Raw genomic sequence first — 19592 nt, forward strand, 5'->3', positions numbered from 1 at the left:
GTGTTCAGATGGTTTAAGTTTTGAAAGATGTCAGAAATATATGCCAGTTTGAGTGAAAAATTCTGATCTCGCAGAAGAACCAAAAAATTCTCTTTCCCTTCCAAAAACGTTGCCAGCTCTACTCATAGTGCCACAACTCTAGTTGAAATTTTGCCGCTCGATAGCCATCGTACTTTCGTATGCAACAAAAGTGAAGTGAAGCTGCTTCCCATGTCTTCATATAGCTTTTCGAACAAGCGTGATTGAAGAGGTTTGGTCTTCACAAAGTTAACAATTTTTACTGTTGTTGCCAACACGTTTTTAAAATCATCGCAAAGTGTTTTGGCCACCAATGCCTCCCGGTGCAAGCTACAGTGAGTCCAAGAAGCGTTTGAACTTAAGTTTAAAATTATCGTCACAACTCCACTGTGCCTCCCACTCATTGCGCGTGCGCCGTCAGTACAGACTCCAACGCACTTTTCTCATTCTAACCCGTTGGCCTTCACAAAAGAATCCAATTTTTCAAATATTCCCTCACTTGTTCCGCGCATAATCGGCTCACAAAACAACAGATCTTCGTGCACATCACCATTCCAGAAATATCGAACAAAAACAGTCAATTGCGACAGCCCCTCCACATCAGTTGACTTGTCCAGTTGAAATGAGAAGTATGTACTTGCCTTTATCCTGGCTACCAACTCGTTCTCGATCCAGTCCGACATCTATTCAAATCTTCTTGATACTGTGTTGTTTGAAAGTGGAACGGCTTCGATCGTTCTGGACGAACATGATTGTTACAGTTTCTTTGATTGCAGGGAGAACCAAATATTCACCGATCGTATGTGCTTTTCCGGACTGCGCAATTCTCAAACTCAGATGATCAGACGCAACCATAGCTTCGTCAGTAACTTTTGTAAAGGCTTGCATATTATTTCTGGATTTTTTCAGTTCCTTAGCTTTTGCAGCAAAAAAAATTAATAGGTTTGTCTTTCAATTCAGGGTGTATTGTATGCAAATGACGAGTTAATTTGTTAGGGCGCAAGCCTTCATTGGACAAAATTTCAAGACAAACCACACATTGCAGTCAAGATAATTCACTCTCATCATACACCATGAAACCATACTGCACATAATCAGGATCGAATTTCCGTGTTTTCTTTTTTTCACTACTGCTCGGTGTGTCACTGTCATCTTCAAGTTTACTCCGCGTTCCATCTCCTGTTGTCGTGGTGATATTACTTTTCTTTACAGCTTCTAAATCTTCATTTTTAGGGTTCTTCAGTAACCACTTATCCATCCCTGAAAAATATTGAAACAATGAACGACAATTTTTGAATGAAAATATCCACCTACTGTTTTCAGCTCAATAACAATGAATAAAACCCGGAAACGATTCACAAAACGATGCTAGCTGATCAGCCACTTTTCTGCGTTTATCTATCAACATGAATGGAAGACCAATACCTGCAATACACATCAGCATGAACGTTGCTTGTGTGTGTCACATTTGCTCGTGGTCGGACTGGCTGAGCTCATTCAATAACAATGAATTGTTATGTATGCTCGCTCATTCTTATGTGGGCAAGTCATTGCACTTATACGCGCAATGTTTGCAAGTTCTCGTGAGAACGAAACACATTTTTACACGATTCTTGCTTTTCATACATGCGTACAAAAAGCAAATAGAAGGGTTGCCAAATTTGAGGGAGATTTTTAAAAATAGTAGCGAAAAACACAAAATGAGGTTTTTTTTTCGCGACCCACCAGAGACCAGCCCGCGACCCCCCAGGAGGTCGCGACCCACAGTTTGGGATCCTCTGTTCTATACAACTACCAACAAGTATGCCATACATTGGAAGAAGAGCAGTGTTACTGTTGGTAATTTTTATGAGAATTTTTAAAAAACACGTGTTTGTGAATAATTAATTTTAATTTTAAAATTTTTTTTTCATTGTAATTTTATTCATTACTAGCTAACCCGGCAAACTTCGTCCCGCCCATTTACTTGATTAATTCTCGAGTAATGCAGAAATTTGTGTTTTATTTGTATGGCAGCCACCCCTTAGAGAGGGGGGAGGGGTATCTAACCACCATAGAAACATTCATTGCACCCTAAAGTTTCCATATGCCTAATTTGGTTTAATTTGCTTGATTAATTCTCGGGTAATGCAAAAATTTGTGTTTCATTTGTACGGCAGCCCCCTCTAATAGAGGGGGAAGGAGTATCTTAACACCATAGAAACATTTATTGCATCCTAAAACCTCCACATGCCAAATTTGGTTTCATTTGCTTGATTAATTCTCGAGTAATGCAGAAATTTGTGTTTCATTTGTATGGCAGCCCCCCCTTTGAGTGGGGGAAGGACTGTCTAACCATCATAGAAACATTTATTGCACCCTAAAACTTTCACATGCCAACTTTGGTTTCGTTTGCTTGGTTAATTTCCGAGTAATGCAGAAATTTGTGTTTCATTTGTATGGCAGCCCCCCCTTAGAGAGGGGGGAGGGGTCTCAAAATATCACGAAAACCTTCCCCGGCCCCAAAAACCCCTACATACCAATTTTCATGTCGATCGGTTCAGTAGTTTCCGAGTCTATAAGAATCAGACAGACAGACAGACATCACTCCATTTCTATATATATAGATAGATAGAAGATAGATATGATAAATTATACAAACGGAAGAGATGCGAGTGAACTAAATCCCTTAATTTTTAATAGGGCAATATTTTATAGACTATTTAATTCACTGCAAAAAATTTACTCTTGTTCATTTCGGATGCTCGATACAACAACATATATTGCTCCCCGCTAAACTGCTGGACAAAAATAAAGCAACTAAAAAATGAACACCAGTTTGATAAGGAATTCGATAAACCCCGTCGATGATTGAGTCATAAATCAACCGCATTGAAGTTATTCGATTGGATGTTCTGATTGATTCAACACCCCGATAACGAGAAGCGCCGAACGAACCGTTCGGTTCAGATCGTAAAACCTTTGGCTCCCCCGCCCCAGAAAACATCAACGCGCAAAGTCCAAGTCAATTAGTGGTATGCCAAATAAAAAACCGTATTATTACATCGACCCTATAATTAATTTCCCTTTGAATCACCCCCAACCGAGGGACTCTCGACAGCACTGCCAACCGAATCGATAGCGAACTTCTCTAGCCTCCAAACATTTCATTCCAGGGGCTGACCTCCTCTGGTCTCCCGGTCCCTTTCCCCGCCCTGCACACAACTTCCGCTCGGTACACACTTTTCCGCTGCAGAGATATTTGTTTTACGCAACAGAACAGAAGCCAAGCCAAGCTTCGCATCACGAAGTAAAGCCATGCTCTTTCGGACAGCATTCTTCAACGCAAAAATGAGTGTGGACTATGTGTGTGTGTGTGTGTGTCCGTCCGTGTGTATGTTGATATACAAACAGAATGCTGAAACCGGAGCAAAACGTGGTCAGTGGCACTGGCCAAGGAGCAAGTTGTGCCACACTGTATGCTGCTGGTTTCACCACCGTTACGACGCTTCTTTTTTTTTTTGGGTGGTCGGAGGGCTGGCAAATATTTCACAATTGCCATAAATTGTGCGGCGCGTAGCGCAGCGCAGCAATACGTAAACTATATTTTATTATTTTTTATGTTAATTCCTCGGTTATTTCCTGGAATCATCTTTTCCGCCACACTACACTTTTCACTGGTGTTGGCAGAAAGTAGGGCCTTGTGGCGGCAAAAAAAGCGGCCACGAATTTCCATTCACGTTTCGAACCCCGGAAAGAAAGAAGAATGATGAAAAAAAAAAGTAGTCAAGCCGAGAGACGAACAAAATGAAATATCACATGAAATATGAAAACACCATAAATTAAAACTACACGCTATTCATCTTTGTTCACTCGTCCGGATCTCGGAATCGCATAGATAGGATGTGCCAGAAGGAATAATTTGAGAATTATAGTTCGCTGGAATGGCGACCGCAATGAGGTCACACTTCTCTGTCTCTCGGTCGATGCGGAAGCACCAGGTCGTGTTCAGCAGACGAGCAATAAAACATTGCTCCGGGCCCAAAGAACACAGAACAGAAAAAAAAGATGAATAAATGAAAGAGACCGCACTCGCTTCTCGATCATCAATCTGCACCATCCGGCGGTTTGCCACCCAAGCGGAACCGGAAATAATTGAAGATTCGCACACGGATCCGGCAGGAGTGGAACCTGCAGCAGTCACCATATTATGATTGTCATTTATCTTCCCATAGATGACGGCATAAATCCTGCGTTTATTCGATTAAGAAGCGACAGAAGCAGCTGCAGATTCCGTTCGCTTTTATATAACATTCTGAACAGGCAATAATCACAGGCCGCAGCAGGCGATGGGTTTTGAATTACTGCGCCTCCTGGCGACAAAGCCCAGAAACAGCAACAGCAGCAGTTATAGTAGGCCATGTCCGGAGCCTTTTAAAGCTTTTAATTATTAATTATTAAATTATCTTTTTTTTTCCTTTTTCGCAGCCCGCTCCGATTTGGCGCGGGCGATACCTTCTTCGGTTCGCCTCCGAGGGATCTCGTTGGGGCCAATGCAAGGTTATCACCCCAGCGGGGGCCGAATTAATAGCGGAAAAATAATTGCCTGTCAGATTAATTGTTTATGACTGAGTGTATGCTAGTCACCTCGACTTGTTTTTTTTTTCTTTTCTTAGTTGCGTCTCCTTGATTGGGCTTTCAAGTCTAATTTGGCTGAAGGCTCAATTAGAAATTAAAAGCGGAACCTTCATTCCGGGTGATTCGGTCTCTCGCTTCTCTCGATTTGTGTATTAATTTTGATTAATTGATCAATTCCACGTCGTTCCGTCCTAATCGAGGTAGCGTCCGGACAGAGAGCGCAGCGAGCCTTAATTGTGCGCATAAGGTTTGTTTGGATGGGATAACTGATGGTGATGGGCGGAAGATTATGACTGATAGGTAGGTCACTCCGCAGGGTTCCAGGATTGATGGGAGAATTTAATTTAGGAGACAAATTGGCTTTTGATCTTCCCAAAGTAGAACCAAAGTACGAGAAGTTATAATGTCGTGATTCTTATTGCGAAAAGGACACGCCCTTGGTGGCGGTCCGGACAGTGATACCGAAAATAATCTGGGCACCAGCAACGATAAATTGTATGCCAACCAAATAAACCGCAAAGTGTACACATAAGTATTATGAGTGTGTGTGTGTGTATGAGTCGCTGCGATAATTTGAAACGTAATCCTTATAAACTTGTTAGCAAATCTTTCTCATTTCAATGGGTAAACATTTTCAAGAGATCCTCAACGCCATGAAGCAAAACGCGGCACAAAGCTCAACCGCCAACACGACCACGGGGCGACAACAACCGCCCCATCACCTCCCGGATCTGCTGGCTGGTGGTCGGTCAGAAGGGGGAGGAGCAGGAGTTCATTTCGCCGTAGTCCGGACCGAAAAGGAGACTACACGCGAAATGCAATAAAACGAAATGAGCAGTCGGCGGGCAGCAGCAGGAGAAAAAAAAACATGAAACGAGCAATAAATTTGGGGGTTTTCTCGCCTTCATGCATGGTTGGTTGTACGCAAAAGTGTTTATGTGTGTGAGAGAGTTATAAATGTATCATGTTTATGGAATTAACGACTTCAATCCGCCGGGGACGCGTTAACACGCACCCGTTGAGTTGACTCGGCAGTGTTCAGAGCGCAGCCTTTTGGGACCGCTGAAGGCAGAAGTGCTGCGGAGATGAAGGGTCAAAATCGAAATGTGTCATGATAATCTCATCATCTGTGATGTCAACCTACCGATCGCTCCGATGAAGCCATCGACGGCTGGACTGGACTTGGGTTTGGGTTCAACTTTTTTTTTCGTTTACATCCCTGGAGAGAGGACGCACATCGGGGTGTGTGCTTGCGTCTGTGACTGGCGTGGTCAAAATATTGATTACCGTAGCAAAGAACACCCCCTCAGCAGAAGAGCCGCCTCGTTGACGAAATTTAATGCACACAATGTTCCCTTTCCACTCCGGAATTGTGACCTCCAGGAGACGTGGGAAATATGTTATTCCTTTCAACGGCTTTCATCCCGCACGATGCTTTGTAGTTGTGCAGCTGAATGGTCGGGAGCAAAACAATTAAAAGGTTTCTGTTTCGCTTGGGTCTCACCTGGTTTGGCCGCTACAACGGGGTTCGAATGTTATTTGCCTCCGAGCTTGAGACACGAGATGAAAGTGGCCATCTCTGCAACAACAGACCTAGACCTGTGGTGATTCGACAATGGCTGTAGCTGCAGCTGCCGGTGCCTCTCGGAACAGAGTTGCATTCTCCCACTGCAACTTGCGAGGCCGAAGGCTGTGCCGCGGGAAAGAAGGATATACAACTCGTACACCCATATAGTAGTGCATCCTTCCAGGCCAACGAGCGTTCCGTAACATTTGTGTGAGAGCCTGCTAGATGATGATGATGACGATGATGAGTGGGAGGCAATGTTTTTATTCCATTTCCGCGATCATGCTCGCATGTTTTGCCACTTTGATGGGTGGTGTTTTCCGAGCTGCCGAAAGGTATTTGCCGATGGCGTAGGTTCTTAGTTTTTCCCTATCCATGGCGATACAATGTTTTGCGATTGTGCAAACGAACGCTCTCCAGGCAATTGTCCCTATTGTGGGGACTGCGCGTTGTTCGATTTCCGAACTAGTTGCGTACGAAACCGATCATCAAACAGTTAAACAACGTTTCAATATTTTTGACGTAGGACTACGTCTTTCATTTCTATACTGGGGTGTAAGTTCAAACTTACGAAAACGAAAGCGTTACGCCGGAGAACGAGATTTTGAGCATTAATAGCTCCAAAACAACTGAACGAAATAGTATGATAAACAATTCATTCGACAGATAAAATGTCTACGCGTTATATGCTTGTTACTTTTTGATCCAAAAATTTCTTTCAATAGCCCTAAAATTATTTTCAAAACAGGCTATTGAAATCACACCAATCGGTATATAAACGAGTGCCGCTCGGAAATCCGCTCAGTTATAATTGCGCAACGATAGAGGTACGATCGCTGGAATGGATGGATGTTTCCCTAACACAGACTTCAAAACCATGGAGCCAGGGGAATCGGCATTGCAAAATAGGTGTAAGCAGTGGGTACTTTTGTACTTTGTGTTTACTAATGCTGCAATTGATCGTCGTTATTGGGAAGTTGGAATTGTTGGGAAGGGGGTCTTATTTTCGATGTGTAATTCCGAGGAGGAAACCATTCCTTCTGAAGTGTTAATAATCCTGGTCTGAATCAACGATGATTCCAATTGTCGGGGCTTGGGGAGTGGGTACTATTTGCGCTGGGTATTTCCGGGGGGGAATCGGTTCCCCCTTTGAACGTTAATAATTCTTTTCCGGCTAAACGAAGTGGTATGATAATCACTTTATTCGAAAGATGAAACGTCTAAGATTTATATGCTTATTACTTGTTGATTGCTAAGTCAATGTTAGTCCTACGTTCACCTTGCGATTATATCAAAGATATAACTCACTTCTAGTTTTTTATACATAGATTTATAAGATGACTCAACTAGTCGCCTAGACTCGCAGATACTGCTTCTTAACCTTCTTTTTGCAACATGGGAAAATTGTGAATTATTTTATAAAAACACTATTCATGAATTAAGTGAGTGCTTAATTCACTTAAGGGGGTATTCTAGTGTAGAGACGCGAATTTCGGACGTATTTTCGAGCTCTGTAAAATAAAACATAGAATATTTTCAGTATCCGTTATACAGGGGAACTTCGATATAACGTACACATTTTCAATGTTTAAAAAAATGGGTGAGTTATGTCTATGATATAACCGCAAGGTTGGCGTGGGACTAGCAATCATTCGTTTGTATTGATTAAATTCTTAATTGAATGAAACAGTTTCCAAATTCAATTGAATTCAATATATTTGCTTTGTGAGTAAAAAGATTAAACAAATGCCATGTAAAGTCAATTCATGCATTGTGATAGATTGTTCTTCGTTACAAGTAAATTTAATGACATACCTTTTACGTTTGGTATGATGCTTAGGACAAAATATATGTACGGAAGAATTATCAAACGTTTGATGAACCAGCCTAAAGCTGAAAATCTCTCTAATAAAGACAAAAAAAAAATATCAAACGATTATTTTATTCTACATTTCCCTCTGAAGTTTACATCTCTCAAGTGTACGTACTCCTCGAACCGCGAATTTGCTTGAAACTGGAAAGTTCATTCGCTTCTAGTGTCTGCACGATTTTCCCAGGTTCCTAAGTATAGAAGCCTTTTGCAGACTGGAATATGTCGTGTTAGGACAGACATATTCCAGTCTGCACAAAGGCAAGCGAGAACAAAAGTACTCGCAGTTTGCATTTATTTGCAGAGCCGATTTCCCCAGAAACCTTGATTTGGAAGTCTGTGTTAGGGAAACACATTTCAATCGGAAAAAAAATATCCCCGACTTGTATGAATTCACAATGCCGATTTACCCACGCTGTATGGATTTGAAGTCTGTGTTGCATGAATTTGAAATGCCGGCACCTTGGTTTAGAAATTGGTTAGTTAGGGAACAAATTTCGGTGGGGACAAAAGCTCCCCCTACTTTCTAGTGTTTGCAATGCCGATTTCTCCATCGCTGCATGGTTTTGAAGTCTGTGTTAGGGAACATTTTTCGGCGAGAACAAAAGTCCCCCTACTTTCATGTATTCTCAATGCCGATTTCCCCAAGGCTGCTTGGTTTTGATGGCTGTGTTAGGGAAACCGTAAATCGGACCAATCAAAACGAGGCAGTTAGGGCGTTTAGATAACGCCTAATATTTTACAGTTATTCAATTGTTTATCTAATGAAAAATAACATTTTGTTAGTGGCGATAGATGTGTAGAAATATTCCTTATCAATTGATGCAAACATCTTTTCGATCCAGTAAGAAATGTTCGAGTTATAAGCATTCGAAATCTTTAATTTTTTCCTGCATGTTCTCCCATATATTCCGGTTAGACGTAGTCCCACGTCAAAAAATAACTTCGGAATACGTACCGATAGTTTCATGTCAATCTCACAGGATCAACAAAGGCCACTTGGTGGTCTGGGTATAGGTTCCCGAATTTTAACTAGAGCATTGCAAACCCCATAAAACAATCTTTCTGTGTATTGTGCATTCTGAATGAGCTGATTATAGTCTCTTGTCTGAAACCATAGACCATAATCAGGACTGCCATATTTGGATTCTGGCATTACATGCTCTGTAATATCGAACACTTGTGCTGAAGAATAAAGGTACAAGTGGTCACTTTTTCTAAGGTTTTCTTAAGGTTGATTCCTGTTAGAATCCGGAATCCCAGATCATCTTATACCAGCGGTCGTAGTAGGCGTATCTCAATAATTTTGACAGCAAATTGTTTGGAAACTCTGTAACATTCGACGGTGAAAATTTCACGTTGGCCCATATCGGCAGTGAATGATGAACGGAAACATTTTCGTAAGCTTAAGGTTTTAAGTAATGAGATAATTAACACAAACTCTCGGACTACGACATCGCCACAAACACAACTTTGACCAAAGTCCATCTCCGGAGAATCCATATGCGAAAAGGTTATCGAAATTTCCGTGCCTGCAAGCAAGCAAACAGGACCCTGAAGAAAAATTTGGAAGCCAAAAGAACACTTGTACCTTGAAAGTTTTACAGCAAGGTTTTGGCGAAGTACGAATGATGCATGCTGATGGATGACGAAATGCACATAAAGATAGATTTTGGACAGCTGCCAGGCCTGATATTCTAGAAGGACACTGCTAGACGAGACATTCCCAGCAAACTTAAGTTCGTTTTCGCTGATAAATATGCCAGGAAGCGCATGATTTTGCAAGGGATTCGTAGCTGTGGATAGAAAACCAAGGATTTCATCACAAACAAGACAATGGACTCGAGAATGTATAGGGAAGAGTGCCTGCAGAAACGTCCAGTGAAATTTTGGCCAGGATTGGTAAGGTGCCACTATAGTCCAAGGGTGCTTCAGTGGTCCCCGTGACAATGGAAACGATTACATTAAAAAAGGCCCCAAACCTCCCAATTGCCACCAATTTCGCACAATCGTAAAATATTGGGCGATTGTGAAGCGTAATTGCGGAATGTGTGCCAAAGTGACTCGGGATGCTGCAGACATGAATAGATCGTGGAATAAAATGGCTGCTGAGGTTGACCCACAGAGAGTCCAGACTTTGATGAAGTGTATCCGAAGAGAAGTATGGAAATTCATCAACACTGTAAAGGAATATTTTTTAAAATAAATTATCTATATTCTGATATAGAAACATTTTTTGTACCTTTAACCAATCCCGAGATACAATTGGTTTTATGATTCCGGATTTTAAATGAATCAAGCTTCAATCAACATGATTATACATGAGAAAGATTAACTTCATATACTAGTTGAACTTTTCCATCATTATTTATTTATCTTACCCAAAACAGCAACACAAAAAAGTAATATAAACTATATTTCGTAGTTTTTTGTTATGCTTCGATATAATCTACGTACGATTTTGAAAGTAAAATGTACGTTATATCGAAATTTCCCTGTACCATTATTTGTTTATCTATCTTTTAGCCAAAAAAAAACAAAAATTAAACGGGAAATATTCATAACTAGAATAGTTACGAGCTGATAAAGTGAGGGGTTTCGAAAAAAAATTGTGTTCTGAAACAAAAACAAAAATCGAACAAATTCTGAATCAGTTAAGATACCTCTATCGCATGAACCTCGGACAAATAAAAAAAAAAGTTTTTTGTCGAAATGGCGACCGTTCGAAGAAAAAAAAATCGGTTCAAAACGTTTTTTCATACGTTTTCCCTTTTTTTTTTTTCAAATAGTCAAATTAAAAAAATTACCATTTTTCAATGGTTCATGCGATAGAGAGATGTTTGCAGATTGTATTCATATAAATTCGACATGAATCGGTTCAGTAGAACTTGAGATATCGTTAAGTTTGAAAGTTAAGTTAAGAGATCGTTAAGTTTAAGTTTGAAAAAAGCTAGTTTCGAGAAAAACGCGTTTGAAGCTCATTGTTATGGCCGTATCAGCTTAGCCGCATAACTAAAATGGTTTTAATTCGGTGAATACAGGGCGGACTCGATTATATACAGTTTCTGATTTTTTTTTCACTGAATATAATCGAATCCTGTATATAATCGAGTCAAAAAAATTGTTTAAGGGTTTTTTTTGCATGTACTTTTCGATTCTTGAATAAAAAAGAAGAATTTCAATTCTGATTCATCCCCTTAGAGTCAGAAAACACCTTTCTCATTTTAAAAAAAAATTATACAGATTCTCTCAGGAGAAGATAGGCGATCATATTTGATGAAAAAATCCTTCTACCCATATGTTCAAATTTCAAGAATGACCGAGTTATAGAACTTTTTTTTTGTTTCGGACTTTGTTGCCTCAAACTAGCTCTACATTAAAAAGTACGGTACGGAAGACAATTCTGTTACTTTCATTTGAAAGATGAGAAATTTTAGTACAGGATATAGAAGTGGAACATCTAAATTAGTGGATTTTAATAAAATTTTGAAAGTGAAAAACTTAAAAGTTTATAATTTCAATTTGTTATTATTAATTTTATCCTAAAAAATTATATTCAACTAGATTGTTTCTATCAATTAAATTGAAGCTCTCTAACTGCTCTACAATTTGTTTTTTGACATCCAATTTCTATCTTTCTTAATTTGGCTGCAATATCGATATAAACAATTCCTGTTGAGCTTTGCGCAGTGGCGATATCGTAACCAATGAGGTTTTACCGAGGTGCGATTATTGCTAGTTGAAAAAAATTCCTGTTGAAAATTCAAGCAAAATCTTCAACAATCACGATTTTTAACCCCACTGTACATGTAATAGCAACTTAAATTTCAACTTAACGTAGAAAGGTTACATTTCTTCTTGAAATAAGTCCTATTTGAAATATAGAAAAAAATATTTTTTTCCAAGCTGTATATAATCGAGTCGAAAATTGTATATCATCGAATCACATATTACTGAGTCCTTAAATAATAGAGTCCGACCTGTAATGAGATTTTCGAAAAGTCCTAGACTAGAATACTGCTTTAGGATGGCTAGAATAAAATACTGCTTCAGGATGGATCTTCGGCAGTTTTTAGGCTAAATTTTCGTTACAAAACGTTACAAAAATATAGACTTGAAATGTACAAGAAAAAAGTGCTTGCTCTGCACAGACGAACTATAAAAATTTATTTAGCAAGCTGTTAGTACATCCTAGAGGTATTTTCCTGCTCAATTTGTCCACTTCATCACAGCCTTACTGAGATGGAAATGATTTTATGGTTCCTGATTATAAGTACAGGGAGACTTCGATATAACGTACGATTCTCTTTCAAAATTGTACGTTATATCGAAAAATAATAAAAAACTCAGAAACATAGCTCATATTACTATGCTATGCTGTATGGGTAGAGTTAGTAAATAATGATGAAAAAAAAACCAATTAGAAGGTACTGTTGATTGAGGATAAATAGATGAAATGGCCGCTTGCTTGTTAAAACATCTTTTTCCCTGTAGTGGTGCCCTTCTTCCGATGTTTGGGAGACTTTTAGGTAGTTGTATGGATTATTCATATAGTTTACGTATAGTTTTTTAGAAAAATGAAGTTCCATTTTTACTATAATTTTTTTTCGCTGTAATTTTTTTATTTTTTTGTATTTTTTTATGAAAGATTAAATTACAGTCAACTCTCCCTAACCCGATATCCAGGGAGACCATCGAATTAGAGAGGTATCGAGATACAGAACATTTTTTCCTAATTTGTTATAAATTGTCATATATTAGGGTAAGTGTCCCAATTATGGCATGAATTTGAATTTTTGATTCATTCCCTTAAAGTGAAAAACACCTTTCTCATATAATTTTTTTTTCCAGAATCTCTCAGGAGGTGATGGACGGTTATATTTCACGTAAAAAAATCTTCCTCCGCATATTTGCGAATTTCAACGATGACAGAGTTATAGACCTTTTCCTTTTTTTCGGACTCTGTTGCCTCAAACTGACTCTACATTGAAAAGTACGCTACGTTAGCCGATTCTGTTGCTTTCATTTGAAAGATGAGAAAATTTAGTACAGCTACAGTACAGCTGCAATATCGATATAAACATTTCCTGATGAAAATTCAATCAAAACATCGCGATTTTTAACCCACTGTGTTGAGAGGTTAATTTTTTTTTCTTGAAATTATTCATATTTGAATTATAAAAAAAAACTTTTTTTTTCAAACTGTATACAATCGAGTCCTAAATTTTACATAATCGAATCATATATAATCGAGTCCGACCTACATGAGGAACTAGGAACTAGGTTAACAAAGAAAATATTGATTAAGTATGTTATTCAAACTAAATTGTAACGATCACGCAGGAACTGTTCAATCACAAAAAAATGTTCGAATAGTTTCACAGGAACATTTTCAGTTGATTTCAATATTCCGAACATATTCTTCAGGTTTTATTTAACGTTCGAAGATGTAATTTCGACACAATCATCCTAACCTTCCTGTCAGCAACGGTAGTTTATCGCTCCCGTCCATGTTGGTTGTGCTTTAAAATTGGGAATTCTCAGTTTCTGGACAAATTCACAAGCCATATCCCGAAGAATAGAACCTGAGAGAGGTAAATTATTCTCTCTGGCTTGATAAGACAAAAATCCATTGACCGCCCCAGCTTTTCCGATTTCATTTTTACTTTAGTTTGAATAGTGTTGATACCGTACTTTGTGAAATACTGAAATTATTCGCAGCCTCAGACCCCTACCGTCCATACTTTTCGACCTGCTCGATGATGCTTAAACGTTGCGCAATAGTTAGTGTTTTAATCGTTCGCTTGAAAGATTTTTCGTGGTTTTCCATACTTGAAAAGAAGTTGTTTGATGACACGAACACTCCGTTTTCAAGAGCAATTGAAATCAGAGGTAATAACGCACAAAAACATGTACGCGAAAATAAATCGAGTTAGGGAGGTGAAAATCCATGGAAAAATGAATCAAAACACATCGTGTAAGGGAGGTATTGAGTTATGGAGAGAAGAATGCTTGTAAAATCGAAGGTGCCATGAAATCCATCGAGAAAATATCGAGATGCAGAACATCGATACAGAACATCGAGTTTCATATATTTTATTCTCTGACTAAAATGTTATAGGTCTTAAAATTTTTAAGATATTTTTTTCGAAAAAAGTTGAAAAAGCATAAAATTTCAGAAAAAAATCTAACTTAAAAACCATAGAACTACAATTTTTTGTCAGAACATAAATTATTGGAAATTGTCAAACTTTCATTAAAAAATAGCAAGCAAATTTTCAAAAAAATACATTGAAAAAAATATTTTGAAAATTAAAATTTCATATTTCTCAAAAACACTTTTTTTTAAATCCTCAACGAAAATTATATGAATAGTCTATACAAGTACCAACAAGTCTCTCATTGTTGCAAATAATACAAAATAAGTGATAAACCTTTGAATCCGCTTGGATAGTCCTTTGATTTATTGAATTCTCAAACGATCAAATTAGCTCAAATTAGCACCTTCATATGTTACGATATTATCGCAGAATAGATTTAATTTTTTGTTTGGCAAATTATTGTTTATTTCGGCCTGAAACCAAATTCATGAATAACAATGTGCATTAGGGTGCCAATGAAAACGGTCATCTTAAATTTACGAGTTCCACTTCTTGAAAAATGTAGATTATCTCCAAAAAAAAATACTATACAACATTCCAGCTCAATCGGACTTCATTTACTAAAGAGAGTATTTTTCGCGGGAATCAGCATTTTGCAGGAAGTCCCTTTCGAAAATTTGAAGGTCACTTCTTTCCCATACATTCATTGGCACCCTAATGGGCATAATATGCATATTTTTAAATAATTCCCGCGGCAAGAATTGTCTTTCCAATGGCAATCCTTAGTCTAAGTAATAACTTTTTCGATTCCACACAAGGCCGTTCCATTTGAAACTCATATTTCGGACTCTTCATCTTCATGAACCTGATGTAATTCCAAATCTGATGAATTCGCTCGGTAGTCGAAAAAGAATTTTCATCATATGTGTTTGGTTGCAAAACAATGTTGACTATGTCATCATCGTTCAGAGCCTCAAACTCCACGTCCTCTTCGTGCACGGTAGTGCCCAGGTCATTCAATTTCTGCAAAATCGAAAGTATGCGTTCTTTTACAAACGGCAACGGGATATCAGCATTTTCCCTTACTTGACAAAGGAATCAGTCGGTACCTCGTACATAGCCTCGGTTACCCAAAGCATAGCTTCACTAATGTTGATTCGCTTAACCATGTCATCGAACTATCCTTGACTCTTGCCTGCCAAACTTTTACTCACGCATTAGCTTTTGCTTGTAGTAGGCTATGAATATTTTCAATACTGCAATATACAAATAAATCTGTGCAAATCATAGTTATTTTACGTTTACCGAGAGATTTTCTTTAAAAATTTTTGTGATTAGATTAGCCGGAAAATTTGATCATCCGGAGTGAAAATAAAATCAACATTCCGAATAATCGAGTCCGGCCTGTATTATAGTTTTGAATTAGAAATTGAACTTGCCCTTTTCAAGAAGTAGTCTATTTTTTTTGGAGATTTGATGTTTGTAAAGTTGCTCATATGACCAATATCTTGACACCCACAACGTTTCACTGCGATCTGAGATGGTGCTGGCAACTCCTAAGACGAGTTGGCATGAAATTCGTTCATTGAAAATGTGTACGTTATATCGAGGAAAAATGTTCCGTTCTGAACCATATTTCGGACGCTTAAGGCATATGATGCAGAAAACAGATCTAAACTTTTTTCACAGGTATTATTTGGTTGAAATTTTTAATAAATTAGTTCAATATGCTTTTAAGCTTTCACTTGGGTACCTATTTGATTGAAAACATAAAAAAAAACATCGAATAAAATGCTTTTCAAATGAAGCGAATCAGAAACAAACTTTGGACACTAAACCAAATTTTGGACAGATTGAATTCAAATTTCAGACACTTATTTTGTATTTTTTTGGACGAAAATTACATTACACTTGATTTTATTTTATGGTAAACTGCGAAACACTTACCAAGCAATCACAGTAAACTGTTAACGATGATGAAAACTGATGAAACACGAGAGAAATTTAAATATTTATGAACGGGTAAGGCTAAGGAAACGTCAAACACTAACGATAATGAGTAGTGTTGTGAGATTTCTGCCGATTATGTTATAATTCAAATGTTCTCATGTGAAATGATAGTGAAACCAAAGGATTACTCTAAAGAAGCAATTGTGATATTAATTTTATAGTTATATCATCAGTGCATGAGGTATTTCAAGATATTAGAACAAAGTGTCCGAAATATGATGTTGTCCGAAATATGGTTCAGAACGGTACGTTATATCGAAGTTCTCCTGTAATATTGATCACGTATTTCAACCGTAAAATAAGATTTTTCGGAGCACAATTAGGAAGCGGGTGGTTTTGGTTTTGTTGTTGTCAATCGTTAATTTTTTTCTTGAAAGCCGAGTTTTTTTTCATTAAATATCCAAAAATCAACGATGTGTTTCTTTTTTTTTCTGTTTCATGTTATGATATTTCAAAGCCCGAAAAATTTATTTTTCGATTTACAATTAGATATGTCGATCATTCTGGCCTTCGAGCGGCGATTACCATACTAACATTCCTTCCCTTCTCCTGGTGACTGTAAGGACGTGGCCGGCGTCGTTATTGACCATTTAAAGTTCGAATCACCGAGAATTGCACAACGAGAATGATTTGCTAGTCCCAAGCGTCATTCTGTGTGCAACTACGAATTGAAACTAAAATGGAACGGGCACCTCAATGAAAAAATAAAAAAAAAATCAGGTCTAATATTTTGCGATAGAGAAAAAAAAACTGCTACTTTTCACGAAAATCTGAGAATCACTATATCGGTTGACTCGATTATATATGATTATAAACAGCAAAAAAAAATTTTTTTTGTATGACTTATTTCAAGCGAAAATGAAATATTTCAACGTTTAATTGAAGTGGAGTGAAAATCGGGATTTCGGAAGATGCTAGTTGAATATTCACCACGAATTGTTTAAAATGCTATTGCAGCGAAAATATAAAAAAATAGAAGTAGGGTGTCAAAAAACGAATTGTAGAGCGGTTAGAGAGCTTTAATTTGGTTCATAGAAACATTCAAGTTTATTATGTATTTGGGATAAAATTAAGAAAAACACCTTTTTTCACTGTTAAAATGTTACTTGAATCCACTAATTTGGAAGTTTCAAAACTATCTCCTGTGTTAATTTGTCTTATCTTTCAAATGGAAGCAACAGAGTTGTCCTACGTAGCGTAATTTTTTAATTAGAGCCTGTTTAATACAGAGCCCGAAACAGAGAAAAAGTTCAATAGCTCTGTCATTGTTGAAATTCGAACAAATGCGTAGAAGGATTTTTTCATTAAATATGATCCTCTATAACCACCTCAAAGTGTTCGGATTTATTATGTGAGAAAGGTATTTCATGACTTTTAGGGGATAAATAAAAAATTGAATTCTTCTTTTATATTCAAAAAACGAAAAATATTTGTTTAAAAAACAATTTTTTTTTATTCGATTGTGAAAAAAAAGTTAGTGAAAAAAGTGGAGAGGATATAATCGAGTCTGCCCTGTAATTAGTTCCAGAATTTTAGGCCTTCCAACAGAGAGCAAAATAGCGCATAATAAATTGCTGAGAAGAAAAAAAAACTAAAAAATTTAAAATTCTGTCCGAGTACCGATGAGTGCCTCTGGTTGTCACAAATTTTAAGCTTCTTGCTTTTACGACCTAATCGAGCACTTCCACTTGAAGGTCAGCTGCCTAAAATCTCGTCAAAAACATACACCCAAAGAAAAAAAAGCTGCTTCAGAGAAAGTCTTAAAATTCAAAGACGTTTCCACACTTTCAATCAGCTGTAAAAACGTTGGCAAATGCTTCCTCTCTCTCTCTCGGTGTCGAGCCAAGCAACAACGCCGGCGGCTGATCGCCTGCCTGAGCTAGGCTGCCAATGAACACACAAGAGATTTTAGTTAAAATCGATACCCTTCAACTTAATACTAGAGGAAATGGGGGAAATGAAAGGAGTAACCCGTGCCATCGCTCCTCGATTGTCACCGACCGGATTTGACTTTGAACCAAGCGAGAAATCATTTCTGCGCGCCATATGAGACCGTTCCATGCAAAGCTGTCGTAAAAATGGTATCATGAAAATAACGAAATTTATATGTACACACAATATTCGTACCCTTTGCTCGGAGGAGTTCCAGGGGAAGGGTTGCGACGATGGAAAATTTGACTGCTGACTGCTAGGTGGTATGCTCTAGCCGCGTTATAAATTCTTCACCCTTTTGCATCCGAATCCCGGACCGAGACCCCAGGGAGGGAAGAAACAAATGTCACTCCACCGAAAGAGAGGACCGGAGCCAAGACTCGGAACCGAAAGGAGAACCCGGTCGGATATTAGAGGCTGAATAATTCATGACGAGGGAAACGACGAGCGTTATTAGATATGTTTAAACAACACAAGCGACAAGACGCAAATGCAAGGCCGCATCCGAGATGGCGGATCGGAATCTTCTGGGAGGTGTGGAAATTCCTATGCAGCTTTCTCCTAGCTGGCCACCGAAAACGAAGAGCGTCAGGAAAAATCCATTTTTTCCCCTCCTCGTCTCGGAACCGATATTCACAACTTTTGTTATATGTGAATTTTTTATTGTTTTCCCCTTGCTTTCATGTCTCAATCAGCCGCTCATTGTTTTCTAGCATAATATTAGCATTTATGGATGATCGGACATTCGACTCGCGGTTGATGGCTCTTTTTCGTGTAAATATTATTCTCCGCTATGGTTCGAACACAGCCAAAGCGGTCGAATTCGATGATGGATGGGAATTTTATGATCGGAAAATAAACTGCTACTCAAAAAGGTTTGATAGGACTAGTCGATGGCGCGTTTTTTTTCCTTTCCTTTTTTTTGGCCGGGGAAAGGATGCGAATCGGGCCGAACCGAGGGCTCAGCTGGTTATTGTGTGAGATATTATGGGTTATTTGTTTTGCGCGGTAAAATCACGCAAATGCCAGTGATTGTGAGAAATATAGATAATCGGGAAGATGGCATTCGGGGAGCCAATGGGTGAGGGGGAAATATCCCGTGGGGGAAAAAAATTGAAATGAGTGTGCGCTGAGTGAAATATATTTTTATAATGAACGTTTGTGCTGGAGTCAAATTGGTTCTTTGCATACAAATGCATTCATAACAGCATTTTGCAAATTCTGAAAAAAATGCTACAGTTTCTATTAAGCTCTCACACACAGACGCACCCGTTTCGTTCGCCTCAAAAGATGCGCCAAGAGAGCGCTAGCCATCGGTTGGACCAGCAGCAACAGCAGCAGGAGCAGAATACGTATAAAGGGACTTTGGGCAAACCCGTCTTCCAGACGTCGTCAACCCATTTTATGTATGGATCCGTCCGTTGTTTCGGTCGTTTGCCACCGCCACCAAAGGCAGCTCAACTCGCGTTTGTGCATT

At 38.4% G+C, this 19592-nt stretch overlaps 1 protein-coding gene and 1 pseudogene across 4 annotated transcripts in view; one reads left to right on the forward strand and one right to left on the reverse strand.

Annotated features, from left to right (window-relative positions):
* The window catches only part of LOC129778748 (nucleolysin TIAR), a 1021219-nt gene that overhangs the window by 601632 nt on the left and 399995 nt on the right, over nucleotides 1–19592 (reverse strand). The window lies entirely within an intron of this gene.
* Nucleotides 11751–11863, forward strand: LOC129763893 (U4 spliceosomal RNA; annotated as a pseudogene).

The sequence above is a fragment of the Toxorhynchites rutilus genome, chromosome 1 (genome assembly GCF_029784135.1).
Source record: "Toxorhynchites rutilus septentrionalis strain SRP chromosome 1, ASM2978413v1, whole genome shotgun sequence".
In the NCBI taxonomy this organism is placed as follows: domain Eukaryota; kingdom Metazoa; phylum Arthropoda; class Insecta; order Diptera; family Culicidae; genus Toxorhynchites; species Toxorhynchites rutilus.